At 44.6% G+C, this 20,488-nt stretch overlaps 1 long non-coding RNA gene across 2 annotated transcripts; it reads left to right on the top strand.

Annotated features, from left to right (window-relative positions):
- The first annotated feature begins 16,782 nt into the window (after positions 1–16,782).
- Positions 16,783–18,542, top strand: LOC122923338. 2 transcript variants are annotated; one of them, XR_006387271.1, is made up of 4 exons: positions 16,783–17,022; positions 17,103–17,257; positions 17,351–17,396; positions 18,194–18,542. It is a non-coding gene; the product is annotated as an uncharacterized LOC122923338 (long non-coding RNA). The 2 variants fall into 2 exon arrangements; XR_006387270.1 differs by lacking the exon at positions 18,194–18,542 and having other exon boundaries at positions 17,351–17,831.
- Positions 18,543–20,488: the final 1,946 nt, after the last annotated feature.

The following is a 20,488-nucleotide window of genomic DNA, read 5'->3' on the forward strand; positions in this document are numbered from 1 at the left end:
GACGTATTATATGAGTTACAGAAATATATGATTGAGAGACAATGTACATTAATTGCAGTAGGGGAATATAATGCAGTGATGGATCCAAGTAGAGACAAATTATCTAATAGTAAGACTTCAATATGTAACACTAATCTGGCCAGATTGATATCCGAATTTGGATGGGTGGATGTTTGGCGACTATATAATCCAGAAGATAAGGTTTTTTCCTGTTATTCAAAGACACATCAAACAGTATTGACATGATCTTTGGTAACAGGAAATTGTTAGATAAAAAGATAACATGTATAAAATATGTACCTATGGTTATGGAAGATCATTGTGCACTAGTAATGGAGATGGGGTCCTTGATTAAACAGGATCCTATGATAGTTAGATTTAATCCTCACTGGCTAAACTTGCTTAGGGTTCAGGGCGGTATTAAGGAAGATCTGAGTTTTGGGATGCGGCAAAAAGCCAAAGAACTCTGCACAGAAGACCCCTCACCAGAAAACCAGAGAAATTGGGAAGAGGAATATAGGAAAGTTAAAGAAATATACACTGAAAGATCTCAAACATTATTATTTGCTGAGGGTGAAAGGATAGACAAGCTGCTGGCAAATATAATTAATAATCAACAAAGAAGAAAACTGGGTAGGTGTATGAATATCAATAAAAGTTCTCAGTCACGATGCCTATGAGTGGCGCTGCAGGTCCCAGAGTGAAGTGGGTTACTTTCACACAGTGAGTCAATGAATCTCAGCAAAGGACTGCACCACCGCAGGCTTCCAGAAGGTGTTCCTCTCAGGATGAAGCCAGTAGAACCATTTAAATATAGGCAAACATCGATTGTCCACAAGAAGTTCACAGTTTTCCAACCAGTCTTTCTGTGGATACCAAATGAATGCAAAATAGTGAAGAACCACCAATACAGATAAAATGAATGGGCGTTTAATATACAAAAGTAGCAGAATAAATAGCATATCATAGGAAAGTGTTGATCCTCGTTACACAGCCCAACCTAGGTTTCGCATTCGCTTCATCGGGGGCGCATACTCCACCCTACTAAGGGCGTTCCATTTATATGTTCAAAAATCAACAAGACAATCCCCTTTTTTTCAAAAGTCATACATATCACATAAAGGTCTCATGCACACGGCCGTTGTTTTGGTCCACATCTGAGCCGCAGTTTTGTCGGCTCGGATGCGGACCCATTCACTTCAATGGGGCCGCAAAAGATGTGTACAGCACTCCGGGTGCTGTCCGCATCCGTTGCTCCGTTTCGTGGTCCGCAAAAAAATATAACCTGTGCGTGTTTTGCAGACAAGAATAGGCAGTTATATTAATGGCTGTCCATGCTGTTCCACAAATTGCTGAATGCACACAGACGCCATCCGTGCTTTGCGGATCCGCAATTTGCAGACCGCAAAACACACAACAGTTGTGTGCATGAGGCCGAAACCTAATAAAAAATAAGGTTAGCAGATAAAAAAATCCCTCTAAAAACATCAGATCTCTATATAAAAAGTTTTGTGCATATCTTAAGCGTGCGATATTCCTTTCTAACACCTATATTCTATCTTCAAATATGCCACAAATACTTATATCCCTTTTACACTGCCTAATGGTTTGCAGATAGTACAAGTTTACACATGCTTCATTCTTAAGTTCTTTGCTTATTCAAATCCTCCTAGTAAGGCTCAAACTTCCATTAACAACAAATGCTCCGATCACGTCGTAGGAATCAACCAATAGAAAACTACACCTATCTTCATTCATAGAAAAAACCCAGGCCTCTATCCCCTCCCCTTCTCATTCATACTTCAAGTCACGTGTGTTCGTCCAATCAATAGCGAGTGAATGCCGGCCGCAAATGCTCAGCATCGGGAACACTTCAGGGTGAGATGGTAAAAAAGCATTACACCAAACAGGGCTTAAGATCAAATTCAATGTTAAGTCCATATGGCTGTAAAGTTTCCAGCCTATAGATCCATTCTACCTCACAGCAATTTATTTTCATCAGTGGATCCCTTCCCCGCCACTTCTGATTAACCTTTTGATTCCAGTGAACAATAGTCCACTGGGATCTTTACCATGCACTTTTTTTAAATGTAGGGGAACACAATGCGTCTCCAAACCTTTCTTAATGTTCCTAATGTGCTCCTGTACTCTCGTTTTAAGTTTTCTCATAGTGCGTCCAACATATTGGAGGCCACAAGGGCACTCTAATGGATAGACAGACAATAGACAGAACTGTATGTTCTCATGTAATTTCACCCTTGATTTTAAAACCAGAATCTTTCCTCGCGGATCGGACTGTCCGGACACTCGTTTTTCTACCTTTGAGGTTTTTAAACAGTTTAGTCAGGAACTCCTTCTGGAATGAATAGGAGGCCGTCACGTGAGGCCAAGAGATCAAAAGAAGTTGTCTGAATCTATGCAGGAAGGCCACTATTATTTTGATTCCAAGGCTGAAAAAGATTTACTAAAGCCAGAGTCATACAGACCAATCTCGTACTGAATACCAATATCAAATTTTTGGCTAGGGTATTGGTTGATAGATTATCAAAAGTAATAAAAACAATAATAAATGAAGATAAGACCGGATTTATTCCCGGCCGATTGATATATTCCAATATAAGAAGGTTATTTATTAATATAGAAGGAAATAAGATAGTAAAACAGGGATAAAGGGATATTGTCACTGCACGCAACCAAAGCATTTGACTGCATGGAGTGGGAATACCTGTGGGAGGTCCTCAGGCACTTTGGATTTGGGGACTCTTTTATAGGCTGGATTAAGTTTATTTATTCACATCCCTGAGCGAGGGTAGCGGTGGATGGGGTTATGTCCCTGCCTTTTTCTCTTTTTAGGAGCACTAGGCAAGGATGTCCCCTATCCCCGTTGCTCTTTGCAATTGCAATAGAACCATTGGCGATCATTATTAGAGAAAGGGAAATAATTAAAGGTTTTCAATATGGAAATGTAAGGGAGAATAATGTTGTATGCAGATGATATACTGATATATTGTTCTTGGTAAACACGGATTCGGAGCTGGTTAATGTGATGGATGTAATTGAAACATTAGTTTATTATCCTGGGTTAAAAACATATTGGGGAAAGTCACATTTAATGTTGTTGGGTGAAGAAAAAGGAAAAATGTGTTTGGGTGTACATGTTGTGAGTAATGAAAGTAGCTTCAAGTATTTGGGGATAACTATCGCTAGGGATTTGGATGATTATATGAAGTTAAATGTATTTCCTCTTATAGAAGATTTGGAAGAGGTTACCAATGTTGATGGTGGGATGGATCAATTTGATAAAGATGATCCTTCTTCTCAAGATTCTTTATCTATTGCAATGTGCTCCTGTGTGGTTGTCACCTAGGATTTTTATTAGTATTGAGAGGGAGATTAGGGAATTTATATGGAATGGCATGGCAAAATTTCTAAAATAAGAAAGGAGTTTTGCAATTACCAATAAAAGAGGGGGGAATGGCACTTCCAAATTGGTATCTATATTTTTGGTGGCACAATTTTGGTTTATGGCAGGGGATAATATAACACCTATTTTGAGTTGGCACTTGGAGAATTCGGGGTGGAAATATCATCAGTTGAAGATGATAGTAGTATTAGAATCTGGGATACTGGGAAGCACAAACACAAATAATTATATTTTTAATTTAATGGATCACGTTTTTAAAGAAATTAAAAAAAAATATGGATATTAAAGGATACATAGATTTCACTCCTATTTGGACCAATATTAATTTAAAAGAAATAAAAAAAATAAAGCAGTATGTAAATTGGGAAAATAAGGGTGTTTATTTTCTGTCGCAATTGTTTGATGGAGAGGGGTTTAAAGATTTTGAGACATTGAGAAAAGAATTCAGGATTTCAAATAGATTTTTTAAAATATCTGCAATTAAGAGAAGCAATTAGTTCATCAGAAGTAGATTTTCAGAGATATAAAAAAAGCATCTATGGAAAATATCAATCGGCTTTTGAATAATAGAAAAGAAAAAAGGGAGTACTTCAAGAAGATAGAGATTATTGTTGAAAATTAATCAGAGTAAGATTGAGGTATTGGCTAAAGAGAGATGGAAGAAAGATATTGATGGTTTATTGGAGGAGCAGTGGAAATATGTATTGAGAAATAGGTCTCTGGTCTCAATGAGGGCCTCCCATGGGGTCTCCCAATTCTTCATTCATAGGCTATACTACTCCCCACTGTTACTTAAAAGGATGGGTCTGAAACCCACTGATGAATGCCCTAGATGTGGTATGGAACAAGCTGGTCTCTTTCATTTAGTGTGGAGATGTCCAAAACTCTTCCGTTATTGGACTGGGATAGTGGATATTATTTTAAAAAATGGGGAGTTCAATTAGAAAGAGATCCAGTGGCTTGTATATTAGGAGGTACATTACAGCTGTCGATTAAAAAATTAAATAAGAAGGTACTTTGTAAACAAGAAAAGTCACAGCGGGCTGTCCTCTTCCCCATGGCTGCCCACATGCTGCAAAGCCTCAGGAGGGACCCCCGGATCAGAAAAATTAAGGAGAAGGATGAGTTTTGGTTGGCCACCCTTTTAGACACTCGCTGCAAGGGGAAACTGGAGCAGTTCATTCCAGCCAGCCAGAGGGAGGCCCGCATTCAAAACCTGCGGGCCTGTCTGCTTCTCCAGCTGGAGCAGGCAAACTCTCAGCCTCACGCTCCAGTTCTCTTTGCCCATCTCACCCAGCAGGTGGCTGGCCCAAGCACCCCCAGCCAAGCAGGTGATCTTATGGGTGAGATGAGGCTGTTCTATCAGCCTGTGCGATACAGTAACAGCAGCAGCAGTAGCCACCAGCGGCTGGCCCGTATAGTGGCAGACTACATGGGGTCCGTTGGTGCTTCCGACAGCATGAACACCAACGACCCCATTTAATACTGGGTTGCCAGGCTCGACACCTGCCGTGAGTTCACTCAGTATGCGCTGGAAGTACTGTCTTGCCCCCCTCCAGCATACTGTCTGAGCGGATATTCAGCGCGGCAGGTGGGGTGATCACCGACAAGCGGACCCGTCTATCCACTGACTCCGTGGACATACTGACATTTATCAAAATGAACGAGTCCTGTATCGGCAGCGACTTCTTGCTGAGGTTAGAGAAGTGGGTATGCCAGCTCTGATTATTATTCTGTTTACAGTCAAATAACCTGCAGGAGATTGCAGACAGGAACAGCAGTAATATGCATATTGTCGCCCCACCTAACAAGCCAAAAAAAACCTTACCAGAAGCACTGCAGGCAGTACTTTTAGTCCGGCTGCCTCTCGCCGTGCCGCTGCCGGAACTCCGCCCTCACCCCCATTATAGTTAATGGGACAGAGCAGCAGTCAGGGGGCACACGTGAACTAGCAGCAGGACGGATCCGGCAAGCTGTTCACCCGCCGGAGTGCCTGCCGCTAATGTGAAAGTACCCTAACTATTTCTCATTGATTACTATCTGTATCTGCTCAACATGTTTCACCAGGAATTCCCTGAATCATCAAGAGCGAGCAGACAAACAGAAAAGAAAGCAAACCTCATGCCAGCCAGCAACAGCCCCTGTTTAAAGGTACCACATGGCCATTAACAATGAAGACCGACTATATAGTGCAGTCTTCATTATTACATATAAGGCAGCTGCGGGCTAATTGGCCATGCGGTTCTTCAGCGCAGCATGGCCGCAATCCGCAACGACGTGTGGCCGAACCCTAAGGACTATTTCACACGTTCTCGTTTTTTTTTCGTTTACGGGCCATTTTTTGCGGTCCGTATATAATCCGTATACGGAACCATTAATTTCAATCTCTAACTTATTAGTATAGCATTTGCAACTGTGACGCAATTTTGTACTTTATTTGGTTTGCAGTGAGCTATTGCATTGTATGTCTTGTTTAACAGTCTTGTTCTCAGCCACAGCAACGTGCTCCTGCGCTTTGGGATGTGCTGACTGAACCCCTTTTTCCTTTGCAGTTTGTACTGGAGGTGTGGCTGCCTCCCCAGCCGTGCACTCCTGATTAGCTCGTCTGCCCCATAGGCTGTTTTGACTAGTGTGAGTATATAGCTTGGCCTGCTCCCCCTCACTCACTGAGGCCATCTGGCACCAGGAGAGAGATAGTGTGTGGACTCTCATTGAAGTCCTTGGTGGCCATTTGGCGCCAGGAGTGGTGTGGAGTGGGCCCGGAATGCATGTTGGTGCCCTGCTTTTCTAGGATATAATGGAGGCCATTTTGGCACCAAAAAATGACAGAAATTAAAGCAGGCCCAGCATGCATGTGGAACCTACACTTGCTGAATTATATGATAGCCGTTATAGCACATAACAGATAGAATTTAGTGTTAGGACCCGTCTAACTAGAGATCACCTTGACGTGCGGCAGACGGGCTCAAATAATTTTGTACAAAACGATTTGCCAAGCATCTCTAACTTATTAGTATAGCATTTGCAACTGTGACGCAATTTTGTACTTTATTTGGTTTGCAGTGAGCTGTTGCATTGTATGTCTTGTTTAACAGTCTTGTTCTCAGCCATAGCATTTTCCTTTGCAATTCATTTCAATGGATCCGCAAAAAAAACTGAATGTACTCCGTATGCATTCCGTTTCAGTATTTCCATTTTTCTGTTCAGTTAAAAGATAGAACATGTTCTATTATTGCCCGCAAATCACGTTCCGTGGCTCCATTCAAGTCAATGGGTCCGCAAAAAAAGGAACACATACCGTTTTTGCGGAACCATCTAATGAAAATTTTATGCCTAGCCCAATTTTTTCTATGTAATTACTGTATACGCCATATGGAAAAACGGAACAGAAACGGAAAAAAAATGGAACAGATCCCTGAAAAACGGACAGCAAAACACTGAAAAAGCCATACGGCTGTGTAAAAGAGGCCTAACTCAGAGTGGCCTGGGTATACCTGATTTATAGCGATTCGTGACAAGTTAATTCAGAACCACTGGCATCTCTAGCTTTCAAATTTTGGGGGGCACACTGGGGGCCAGGACAAAGTAGGGGGAGCAGCTATAACAACGATACATTTACACAAGTACGCTTAGAAATGCTGGGATACTTACCCAATTCCTAAAACCGCAACAGGGAAGAAAAGTCCTGCTGTCTGTGGTTAAAAAAAATATCACTCAGATTTCAACATGTCCTAGTTCCTGTGGATGACACTGTTATAGGGAGGGGGATCTGTTGATGACACTGCTATAGAGGGGATCTGCGGATGACACTGTTATGGAGGGGGATCTTGGCAATGAAATGCAGTGGAAAGATTTTTTTGGGGATTAAGTTAATTTTCATGGCAAAGAAGGACTATACAATTCATCTGATCACTCTTCATAACATTCTGGAGTACATGCAAATTGCTATTATAAAAACTTAAGCAGCAACTTTTCCAATTTCCAATATTTATGTAATTCTCAAAACTTTTGGCCACGACTGTATATTTGACATTTCTAAACTGTAATCCATATCCTGCAGTAACTTTAACTTCAAATCAGGATTCAGCGGCCACTCATCTCTTTTATTCTTTTTCTTTTTTTCTTTTGTGATACAAAAAATAAATATCCATATAACCTTAGTAGTATTATAAATCCTAAAGTCCGTAAATTTCTGATTTATAAGCATAATTAGTACCAATTACATACAAATAACCATACTTATGGAGATAAAGCAAATCAAGTGGAGATCTCACTTGCTAAGAGGGAAGCGGGACTCGCAGACACACAAAGCATCTAACTTAACATGTCAATATCTAAAAAAGGGCAGAGGTCGGGGACCCACGGTCCGGGCGGCCATCAGGGAACGAGCACGCGCTCCACGCGTCCTTTCCCGAATATGGGTACAGAAAACGGCAGGATTAACAATCTTAGATCCATTCACCTGGCCGCTCATCTCTACTAGTACCTTAACCTTACACCACTCAGCTAGCTTCCGTAACAGGGCCAGGCTACAGCCTACAGGCACTTCCTGTTAGTTTTTACCGAGCGAGCGCCGATTTCTTCTCGGACACCACTTCAACACTTTGGCTGGGGGGCTCCGTGGAGCTGATGTGTTTTATCCTAATGAGAAAGATTTCATAATAAGGTGCAGAGGGACAGCAGAGCAGGGAGAAGGTGCAGAGGGACAGCAGAGCAGGGAGAGGCTGGTGCTGCTACTAGGGGGTCATACCATGGGGGAGTAATAAAGCCCACCATAATGCCCCCCATTAGAAATAATTCTCCTTATAATGTGACAGTGCAAAAATACCCCCTTGAAATGCCCCCAGTTGAGCTAATGTCCCCATAGTGCCCCCATAATGTGCCAGTATAAAATGCCACTATATAGTGCCATTTATAGTGGGAGCACTATGCCCCCATAGTGCTCCTCTCCCCCTTCCTCCTAGTGCACACTATAATGTACCAATATAAAATGCCCCATATATAGTGCCACAGTAGATGCCCTCAGTGTCCCCCATAATTTGCAAGTATAAAAAAGTACTCCTCTCCCCCTTCCCCATAGTACCCATCATAATATGCTACTGTATAGAGCCCCCATATAAAATACCCCTTCTTTGTGGCCTCAGATGCCCCTATAGTGCCCACCAATCATATGCCAGTAACAAGAGTCCCCCATCATGTGCCAGTAATAAGAGCCCAGCCCCCATCATGTGCCAGTGACAAGAGCCCCCCCATCATGTGCCAGTAATAAGAGCCCAGCCCCCCATCATGTGCCAACAGTGCCAGTAATAAGAGCCCCCCATTGTGTGCCAGTAATAAGAGCCCCCCAATGTACCAGTAACAAGAGACCCCATCATGTGCCAGTAATAAGTCCCCCATCATGTGCCAGTAATAAGAGCCCCCCCAATCATATGCCAGTAACAAGAGCCCCCCCATCATGTGCCAGTAACAAGAGCCCCCCCAATGTGCCAGTAACAAGAGCCCCCCCAATGTGCCAGTAACAAGAGCCCCCCCAATGTGCCAGTAACAAGAGCCCCCCCAATGTGCCAGTAACAAGAGACCCCCCAATGTGCCAGTAACAAGAGACCCCCCAATAAGAGCCACCATCACAGGCCAGTAATAAGAGCCCCCATCATGTGCCAGCCCAGTAACAAGAGCTTAGAGACCCCCTAATGTGCCTGCAAAACTATTGTACATATAAAAAAAAACACTTATACTTACCTCCATGTCAGCGATGCGATGCAGGCGTCTTCCAACCTGTGTCCCGCGCTGTATGGCTCAACAGGCATGATGATGTAATCGCGCCGCCCTCTGATAGGCTGCAGGCACTAGGCCAGCAGCCTATCAGAGGAAGGGGAAGCGACACGCCTCTCCCTCCCCTGCCCCGCCGCACTAGCACAAGCATCTGTATCGCTGTCCTGAGGACCGCAATACAAATGACTATGGAGATGAGCGCAATGGAAGAGCTCATCTCCCTGCGCCCCTGGGGGGACATTTCAGTTGGGGGGGCACAGTATGATGTAGGGGGGGGCCGTGGCCCTTCTTGGCGACGCCACTGTTCGGAACAAATCAAATTTCTTGGCTAACTCCGGCAAAGTTGCCGAATCCAATTTTTCAAGACCTCATTCATCTCTCGGCAGGGTTCAGCAAAAACGCTTCCGTTACTGATAACACAACCATCTGCATTCATTATGAACAGATCCAGTTCTATTATCTAACATAGCCAAGACGGATCCGTCATGAACTCCATTGAAAGGGACGGATCAGTTTTCTATTGCGTCCGATAAAACGGATCTGTCCCCATTGACTTGCATTGTGGGTCATGGATCCATTTTGCTCTGCCTCCCATGACAGACAGAAAACTGAAGCATTTTGCAGTTTTCTCTCCGGTATGAGAACGCAACCAGACGGAACGGAATGCATTTTGGAGCATTCTGTTCTGTTGAGTTACGTTTTGTCCCCATTGACAATGAATAGGGACAAAACAGAAGCGTTTTTTTTCCGGTATTGAGACCCTATGACGGATCTCAATATCGGAAAATAGAAACGCTAGTGTGAAAGTAGCGTTCAACGGGTTGTCCAAGAGTAGACAAACCTGGTCGCTATCTTCCAAAACAGGACCACCCCAGTCCACAAGTATCCGGAAAGGATAGATTAGGCACATAACTGAGCCGAATGGAGCATACAGACCCCGTAGACTAGAATGAGGCCCATTAGGTTTCTGCTAAGAGTAAGATTTTTGAAGTGGAAACGAAAGTCCTGCATGCACAACTTTTGTCTCTGCTTCAAAAACCTTCCTTCGAAGCGTAAGCCTAACGGACCCCATTATAGTCTACAGGGTCCGTAAGGCTCCATTCGGCTCAGTTATGTGCCTAATCTATCCTTTCCATTCTGCTCCTATATTGGAAAGGCTGAACGCTGATGTGAATTCAGCCTAAGAAAACAAGGCTGCTTTCTTCTGAAAACAGCCCAACACCTGGGTTGCGTCTAGCATTGCAACTCAGCTGACGTGAACTCCATATTAGAAGAGCTTGTAGGAAAGAATTTTTATTCCAGGAGGGAATGGATCAATGACAAACAGTAGTATTGCTGGCTGGGTCTGTCACAGATAATAGCAGTATAGGGTGGATTTTGGCAGGATATTTCTATAGTGCCAATTAATACTGAGTTCGGTCACTAGATGGCAGCAGTGACCAACCAGTCATTAACAAAGAATAATGTTCCAGCTGGATTATGAAATAAAATCCAGCAAATAGCCTGTGCAGACTAAGACTTCATGCACACGACCCTAGCTGTATTTTAGTCCGCAAACCATCGATCTGCAAGTTACGGATACTCTTAGTGTGCATTCAGCATTTTTCTCCCTCCCATTAATAGAAATGCCTATTCTCATCTGTAATGGGACCAGAAAAGAATATGCTCTATAATTTGCGGAATGGCCAACAGGAATCCGCACATAGTGTGCATGGCCCCATAGGAATGAATGGGTCAATGTGTTATCCATAAAAAATACGGATAGCACACTAAAGAAAATACAGTTGTGTGAATGAGCTCTGAACATATAACTGTCAATTTGGTTTAGAGACTCCTTAGCAAAGCTGTAACAACATGCTTAAAGGGAGCCTGTCTCCAGTCTTCAGCGTTTTAGGGTACGGCGACACTAAAATGCAGAAAAGTCGCCCAACACAAAAATATATGTGACTTGCTTGCAACTTGCTGTTTGTTGTCTGACTATTGTAGTCCTGTGATTTGGCTGTGAAAACAGTCAATTCGCAGGCAAATCTATGGAGTTTCATGTGTCCGGAGCGACTTACATTAAAGTCAATGGAGTAAGAGTTGTGTGCCACATACAATAAAATCCAGAATGTCTGGATTTTGTGAGCCTGTCACATTATGACACCACTGACGAACGTTCCATGAAATGTCACCGTGTAGCCGTACCCTTACTGTGCACTAAGATACCTGTGTGTAACAAGTCAGATAGGAAAGGGTGAAGGATGGGGACAGTGCACATGTACATAGTAAGGGACTATGCTAGAGGCAAGAGGTGGCTGGAAACCTCTGCATGTTGGAGCTCATTCACACGACTGTATGAATAAGTCCGCTTCATTTCTTTCTTTCTTTCAAATGTTTGTTTATTTAAAGATATCACGTGGTACATTGATATGCTTTGACAATGAAACAACAAGGGCAACAAGCCCACAATGCATGAATAATAGATACTAGAATAGAGTTACCTGATAATAAAGCATATGTTGAAGTAGTTATTAAAGCAGACAGGTATAAATTTGGACAGATCTTCTGAATATAAGTGAGTGTGCAGGAAAAAGAGGCATAGGCGGGAGATTGAAGGAGCGCCGAGAGACAAGTCCCTCAGAAACGCTTATTTGTGCGTTACTGTGTGAGGCATGTAATATAGAGTGGTCCTTGGACCAAACAAACCATGGCAACCAAATGCCCAGGAATTTGTCATGGGAGAGGCTCTCCCAGCTAGACAGTTCCTCCATCCTGCAGATTTCCTGAGTCCTCTGGATCCAGTCCACCAGTGTCGGTGCGCTTACCAAGAGGTGCGAGATCAGGGATCCAGTAAGTGGGTGTTGTGCAAATTGAGGAGAGCCATGGGAGGAGTAATGGAAATGTCCACGGAACAAATTTGATGTATGGCCGTGGAGACTGACTTCCAGAAGGGGCTAATATTTTTACAGGACCACCCAGGAGAGATAGGGTATCTGAAGGTCTTTTAGTCGTTTTTGTATGTTGTAAAGGAGGGGAGGGTAATTTATTTGGAAGGCTTGGTTCAGACTCTTTGGGACATAAACTGATCTGTTTCAGCTAATCTTGAAACAGTGTTTGAAGGTATTTTAATACTCATAGCTGTACATTTAGATAAATTAATTTAAAATGGACATCTGCCCAAACGTCTCAAAAAGGTCTAGAATTACGGGGAAAGCCTCCGACGGGTCCAACAGCAGAAGTAACATGTCGTCCGCGAACGTAGCAATTTTGTGTGTCTGTGGTCCTACATCCAAACCACGTATTTGGGTATTTTGTCCAATTGCCTGCAATAAGGCCTCGCGCCAAAGCGTGGGTGAAAGGGGGCACCCTTGCCGGGGTTCCGTTTGAGATAGAGAAGGGCTGAGAGAGCACTCCATTAACTCTGATCCTGGCAAGGGGGGAGGTGTACAGGGATAGCACTGGCTTTGATAAACTGGGGTTGGAAATCCGAATCTATGAAGAATGGTCTCCATATAGCACCAGTCCACTCTATCGAACGCTTTCTCAGTACTGAGTAGTGTTAGTTGAGATTTGCGTGCTAAAACGAATTAGATAGCTTGGCATACTCTAAATGTGCCATCCCTGCACTCCCTACGCTCACAAACCCGATTGGTCAGGATATATCAAGCACGGAGAAAGGGAGCAATTCTAAAAGCTAGCAATTTCGCCCATACTTTAATGTTCGCATTCAGAAGTGAGATGGGCCTATAACTAGATGGGCTCTCAGGGTCTTTGCCTGGTTTAGGCAGTACAACAATGTGTGCCTCTAATGCCTGGTGTGCTGGGGGAGTACTATCAAGCAAGAGTTGAAATATGTCGCTGTGTGAGGACCTAATACCGCTAGAAATTTCTTATAGTAAGAGGCAGGTAACCCGTCTGGACCTGGGCTCTTCCCATTTTGGCACAGTACGGAGAATTATCTGAAGTTCTTCGATGGTCACTGGGGCAGTGAGTGGATCTGTATCTGCACTACCTAGTACCGGAAGATTTAGATAATAAGATAATAAGAAGTGAAGATGTCCGCAATGCCAGAGGTGGAAGAAACTAAATCGCCCTTTGGGGATTTCATCTGTTTAATATGCGATTGCTCTATCCTCTTTTTGACCATGGCTGACAATCTATTGCCCTATCGCCGTGGGCATATTGTTTATGTCTGAGTCTAGCATATGCATTGGCCGCTTTAACATTTAGCAAGGTTTTAAGCTCATTCCTCAAGTTCATGAGGTTATCAAGGTTCGACTGGGCTAATGACAAGTACATGCATTAACACCCAAAAACACAGATCATTAGAACCAAAACATAGAACATAGTAAGAAAGAACAAATAACTGAAGGGCTCCCAAAGGAGCAATTTGGGGAAAGATTGGCATCATAGTAGTGTAGTGCCTGATCTGCCCAAACTGCATCTTCATAGCCTGAGGTGAAGAACAAAGTGTGAAAGGAACCTAGTCCAAGTTAAAGTAAACAGTCCAGCAGGGGTACCCTATTCATTAGTTAGATATCTAAATTTTAAATCATTTAATAGAAATATGGGAAAGTACAAAAACACATATATACAGAGTTATGTTGCAGTTAAATCCAAGGAGAGGCCAGAGTAGAGTCAGATATAGAGGATAAATAATGGATGGAAGCGGGGGGCTGGGGAGAGAGTCCCTCGCACTGATTCCCTAAACTGATCCTCTGCCCAGGGACGTCTCCTGGTGGTGGAGGCGCCCTGTCCACGTACCTACTCTCAGATTCCTAAATGTCCCTGCTGAGGTGGCAGGTGGAAGAGGAAGGGTAATACGTGGTATCCTAACGGATAACTAGCACATAACAATGAAAGAATTAGTTAACGAGGTGTCCACTGTATACCGGCCCTCGTGGCGTAACCAAGAGGTACAGGGCACACCAAGCGGATAAAATTAATAATACAAACACACGCACAATTAAACACAGATATATTGAACTGGATAGCCTACAGTCCCGACGCGTTTCACCCATACCAGTGGGTTCATCAGGGGGTTATATGTGGTAGGTATAATAGGTCCTGGGACCCTTGCCAAGGATTATGGCAGTCCCAGTCCAATGATACGTGCGTAAATAGATTATAGGAATAAAGAATCCTTTACGACATGACATCAGACCCAGAGTAGATAAATGATCGCCCGGAGGCAATTTACATACGGTTACTTTACAGCATGATCGATGAACTCAACTGCCTAGATACACACTGCAAAAATAAGGTAGAGGACTCCGATTAGGGTAAGTAGTACAACGAATGATTGAACGCCCATAGTGTGAATGTTTAAGGTATATAGGTACCTGATGTAGCAATAACAACGGATCACGTACAGATCGTTGGTCGGGAGGTTCATGGATAGGTACATGGGTCTTCCTGACTGAAAAGCACCAAACAAGGATAGAGGTGCCCCGATTTATGTCCCCCAAGATGCAGGGCTAGCCAACAAAGAGACACCTAAAATGTATAAGTGTCTAAACTTAGGTTAAGAGGTAAACCATATCTAGGCAATGTACATAATATTGTCAAAAACTTACATGGTGTCGTTAGCAGTGAAGGGAAATAGGTCTGATGTAGTCATCCTGAGTTTCCCCCTCCCTTTAAATACCCCATGCGCCCAGTCGCGACTAGCGACACCCACAGGTGTAGTCAGGTCCGGCCATGTGTTGCTAGTATCGCGGCGTGCGTGTCAGCATGGACCGCACGCCGGAAGTGACGTCCATGCAGTAATACCAAACCGGAAGTGCGGTATGCGGTAGGAGGCATGCGTTTCAGCTTGAGACGCAACCCGGAACCGACGCTACAAGGTCAGTGCCGAGCCGGAGGTCTGGTATGAAACAGGGATTTCCGATCGGCCAAACATAATAGCCCTAAATGGACTACAAATATAGGAGGATTGTCCAAGCCGTTATATTGATAGGGGATCCTCAGTATGCATAAATCCAGAAAATGGGGTGAAATCCATGCGGAATGGGCAAAGTGATAAGGGACATATAAAAGATGAAAAACGGGGGGGGAGGGGGGGAGGGGGGGAGGAGGCATCAGGATATAATGTGCCAGGGAAGATGAGATATATATTATATATATATATATATATATATATATATAAAAACATACTCAGTGTATATGGAGGGCTCCCTTGAGGATAACAAGGATGCCAACTAGGGGGTGTGTCAACGTACAGGGACACACACCATATAAGTAACACTTGGGAACTTTACGTGCCCAGGCTATATCCCGTGGAACTTAGTATTTTACTGGGGCCAGAGGTGCATAGTGGATGGCCTCCTGAACCGGGGGAACCCGCATCCAGGCCAAGCCAACACGGCAAAAAGGAAATTGCAATCAAGCGTATGATGAGTATTAAGGTCATCGGACATATAGAGAGAGAGGGTAATTATAGAAAGCATGAAAAGGTCAAACGCTCATTGAGTCCTAAGGGTGATTGGGAGCGAAACCTGTGAATCCACTCGCTCTCCTTCTGTAAGATACGCCTGTCGAGGTCACCACCTCTTGGAGAGGGGGATATCACATCAAGGACCGTGAACCGGAGACACGAGGGGTCGCCACCATGACAGTCATTCACATGTGTGGCCACAGGTGTAGGTTCCTTTTTAATGACATCGTTCACATGTTCTAAAATTCTTCTCCTGAACTCCCGTATCGTTTACCCACGTAATCCATGGGGCATGGGCATTGGCACAAGTAGACCAGCCCCTTGGATAGGCAGTTGGCGAAATCCCGGATCTGAAACACGCGGCCGGTGGCCAAGCAGGTGACTGATTTGGTGGTTAGGACGTATTGGCAGGCCTTACATCGACCACATTTGTAAATACCAATGGGTTTTACGGTCAAGCCAGGAGCCAACCTTATGCGGTGGTGAAAAATGGCTATGAACCAAACGGTCCCTAAGGCTCCTGCCCCGTCTATAAGAAACCGCTGGGTATTTACTTATGATGTCAGAGATATCAGTATCCATTTGTAGGATCGGCCAGTATTTCTGTAGGATCTCCCTCGTTTCACGGTTAGCGGAATCATAATTCGCGATGATACGTGCCGGTTGAGGGTTATCGTCAGTTCTCCTTCTTGGGACTAGGAGTTCGGTTCGCGGTCTAGTGGACGCACTTTGGAACGCCTCCCTGAGTATTCCTCTAGGGTAACCCCTTGCCAGGAATCTATCCTGAGCCTACCAGCCTCATGAAAAAAAGAGGATCATGGAGCAATTTCTCCTCACTCTCAGGTATTGACCCTTGGGTATACCTAGTCTAAGTGGGGCAGGGTGATAGCTGCTCAGTGGAGGAGGAGTTGGTGCCGTACTCTTACAATAGATGTTAGTTGATAGGCTGTCACCATCTTAGTGACCCTTACATCTAGGAAGGTAATGGACTCGTGATCCCATCACAGGTGAAGTTAAGGCCCACAGCATTGGTGTTCAGGTCCGCCACAAATCGTTTGAAGCTGGGAGGATCGCCCTTCCAGACAATGAACACGTCGTCTATGAATCTGGTCCAAAACTGGATATGATCTGCCCACCAGACGACGTGGTCCGGAAAAACATGTCCTCCCACCAGCCCAGGAAGAGGTTGGCGTATGAGGTTTCCGGTTTGGTATTAACTGCATGGACGTCACTTCCGGCGTGCGGTCCATGCTGACACGCACGCCGCGATACTAGCAACACATGGCCGGATCTGACTACACCTGTGGGTGTCGCTAGTCGCGATTGGGCGCATGGGGTATTTAAAGGGAGGGGGGAAACTCAGGATGACTACATCAGACCTATTTCCCTTCACTGCTAACGACACCATGTAAGTTTTTGACAATATTATGTACATTGCCTATATATGGTTTACCTCTTAACCTAAGTTTAGACACTTATACATTTTAGGTGTCTCTTTGTTGGCTAGCCCTGCATCTTGGGGGACATAAATCGGGGCACCTCTATCCTTGTTTGGTGCTTTTCAGTCAGGAAGACCCATGTACCTATCCATGAACCTCCCGACCAACGATCTGTACGTGATCCGTTGTTATTGCCAACATCAGGTACCTATATACCTTAAACATTCATCACTATGGGCGTTCATCATTCGTTGTACTACTTACCCTAATCGGAGTCCTCTACCTTTATTTTTGCAGTGTGTATCTAGGCAGTTGAGTTCATCGATCATGCTGTAAAGTAACCGTATGTAAATTGCCTCCGGGCGATCATTTATCTACTCTGGGTCTGATGTCATGTCGTAAAGGATTATTTATTCCTATATCTATTTACGCACGTATCATTGGACTGGGACGGCCATAATCCTTGGCAAAGGTCCCAGGACCTATTATACCTACCACATATAACCCCCTGATGAACCCATTGGTATGGGTGAAACGCGTCGGGGCTGTAGGCTATCCATTTCAATATATCTGTCTTTAATTGTGCGTGTGTTTGTTTGTATTATTAATTTTATCCTCTTGGTGTGCCCTGTACCTCTTGGTTACGCCACGAGGGCGGTATACAGTGGACACCTCTTTAACTAATTCTTTCATTGTTATGTGCTAGTTATCCGTTAGGATACCACGTATTACCCTTCCTTTTCCACCTGCCACCTCAGCAGGGACATTTAGGAATTTGATAGTAGGTACGTGGACAGGGCCCCCACCACCAGGAGACGTCCCTGGGCAGAGGATCAGTTTAGGGAATCAGTGCGAGGGACTCTCTCCCCAGCCCCCCGCTTCCATCCATTATTTATCCTCTATATCTGACTCTACTCTGGCCTCTCCTTGGATTTAACTGCAACATAACTCTGTATATATTGTTTTTGTATTCTTTCTCATATTTCTATTAAATGATTTAAAATTTAGACTATCTAATAATAGGGTACCCCTGCTGGACTGATTGTTTCATACACTAATACCCCGTTTTTGTATTTCTTGACATTTGTATTGCTGGTCCTCTACATTATTGTTTCTTTGCTATGGCTACATTCCTAACAGGAACTATCTTTACTGATGATCTGATAAATGAAGCAAGGGACGTCTTCTCGGATAGGGGCGTTCCCGCGCTGGACCAATCAGCATCAGGTAAACAGGTATTTAGTGATCTTTACACCTACTATAAAGACAATATCAAATCCTGGTGGGAGATTAAGTCGCTTGAGAGTTATCTCGAGCAAAAAATTGTACCACGGGGACTCCGTATTCGTATACGGCCCGCTGACAGAATCTCCTCACCAGGATTCTTGGTCAGGTGGGAGGACACCCTGACTCATAACTCCCTGTCTCTTATGAAATTATTGTTGGATGAAGAGAGATTATTATTTGAAAGCACTTCCAAGAAATTAAGGGAAAAATTGACACGGCCCTTAAACTCAAGGAAGATCCAGAGTTCGCCAGAAGGGAGGCATCTCTACAATCGGCTGTAGTCAGGTTTCAGACGCTCATAAAAGAGCGCAAGCACAGACAATTTGTGCGAGACCTGGGTGATTTTAGAGAAAATCGGGCATATATTGCCACACAGAGTCAGGTGTCTGAATCCGAACCTTCATCTTCGGACGTAGACACGTCTGACACCGAGTCTCGACCAAAACCGCGATACGTGCCTTCGAATCGGGGTCGCCCTGACTCCAGACGACAGGGCGGTCGGCGATGGTCAGGACAAAGCGGCTATCGTGGCAGGGGTGGAGGCTATCGGGGTCAAGGGTATCAACATCCCCTCCCCGTCTATCAGCCGCCCCCCTCCACCGGTTCTTCTCAAAACCACCAATCCAGCAGCCGCCACCTTCCGCTGCCTCTGCCGCCTCTTCATCCTCCTCATCTTTTTTAGAGAAAGGGGTGATCCCTTACTCGCTTCGGAATCGCTAAGAAGGGTACCTGCAGATGATCTCCAAATCATCAATCTCTCTGCCCGGACCCTTCGCCCTGAGGAGGTGGAGGTCCTCAGGCGGGGACTGTCGTTCGTACCCACCACAGACTTTAGTACCTTCGCCTGGACTAAGGACCTCCACCTCTTCTGTAGGAGGCTCAAATGGCACAAGTTCTTCAAGAGCTCCAACAGAGACACATGCCGAAGACTGGGCCTGGAAGAGACGGACTTTGGAGACCTGCAGGACCTTGTTGACCTCAATAGTGAACATAACAGAACCCCTGGCACAGGCCCATTTACCAAGCTTAGGCCCAAAAGTAATAGAATGCCACCCCCATTGAGTTCAGAACACATTGATTATTCCTTCAGCTGGTCACACGAGACCTCGACCAGCTAGGATATGTGAGACCTAGATCCTTTAACCTATCAGTTTCGGAGATGGAGGCACTGAGGTCATTGGAGAGGGATGAGACGATCGTGATCAAGCCATCCGATAAGGGTGGCAATCTTGTCATCCTTGACTCCTTGCTGTATAAAAATATGTGCCTAGACCTCCTTAAAGATAGAGAGGGCTATGAGATTCTTCATAATAACCCGACTGTAATGTACTTGGGTGAGCTCAAAATATCTTGGACATGGGTTTACAGAACAAGGTGATCAGCACCACAAATATACATTTCTCCTGCCAGTGAAACCTTTGGTAGCTACATTCTATGGCCTCCCTAAAGTGCATAAGGGTACCTCTCCCCTCAAAGGCCGTCCAATCGTGTCAGGCGTTAACTAATTGACACAGAACTGTGGTGTCTATTTGGACCAGATTCTGAGGGAGTTCGTCGTGTCCCCCCTGCATATACGAGGGACACGATGGACTTCCTCAACAAGATCAATGCCTTGAATCTGGATCCAACATGTATACTTGGCAGTATTGACGTCGATGCCTTGTATAGCTCTATACCACATGAGCATGTATTAGGGCTGTTGACTACTACCTGAGAACCAGAGGTACTCATTGTTTTTTCCCCATAATGTCTTTATTCGTGAACTCTTGACGTTCACCTCTCAATCACAATTTTTTTTCTGTTTAATGCACGGTTTTACCACCAGCTCAGGGGGACGGGATGGGCAGTCCTTGTGCCCGTCATACGCCAACCTCTTCCTGGGCTGGTGGGAGGACACTTATGTTTTTCCGGACCACGTCGTCTGGTGGGCAGATCATATCCAGTTTTGGACCAGATTCATAGACGACGTGTTCATTGTCTGGAAGGGCGATCCTCCCAGCTTCAAACGATTTGTGGCGGACCTTAACGCCAATGCTGTGGGCCTTAACTTCACCTGTGAATGGTATCACGAGTCCATTACCTTCCTAGATGTAAGGGTCACTAAGATGGGTGACAGCCTATCAACTAACAACTATCGCAAGAGTACGG

The sequence above is a fragment of the Bufo gargarizans genome, unplaced genomic scaffold, assembly GCF_014858855.1.
Source record: "Bufo gargarizans isolate SCDJY-AF-19 unplaced genomic scaffold, ASM1485885v1 original_scaffold_1487_pilon, whole genome shotgun sequence".
Classification (NCBI taxonomy): Eukaryota; Metazoa; Chordata; class Amphibia; order Anura; family Bufonidae; genus Bufo; species Bufo gargarizans.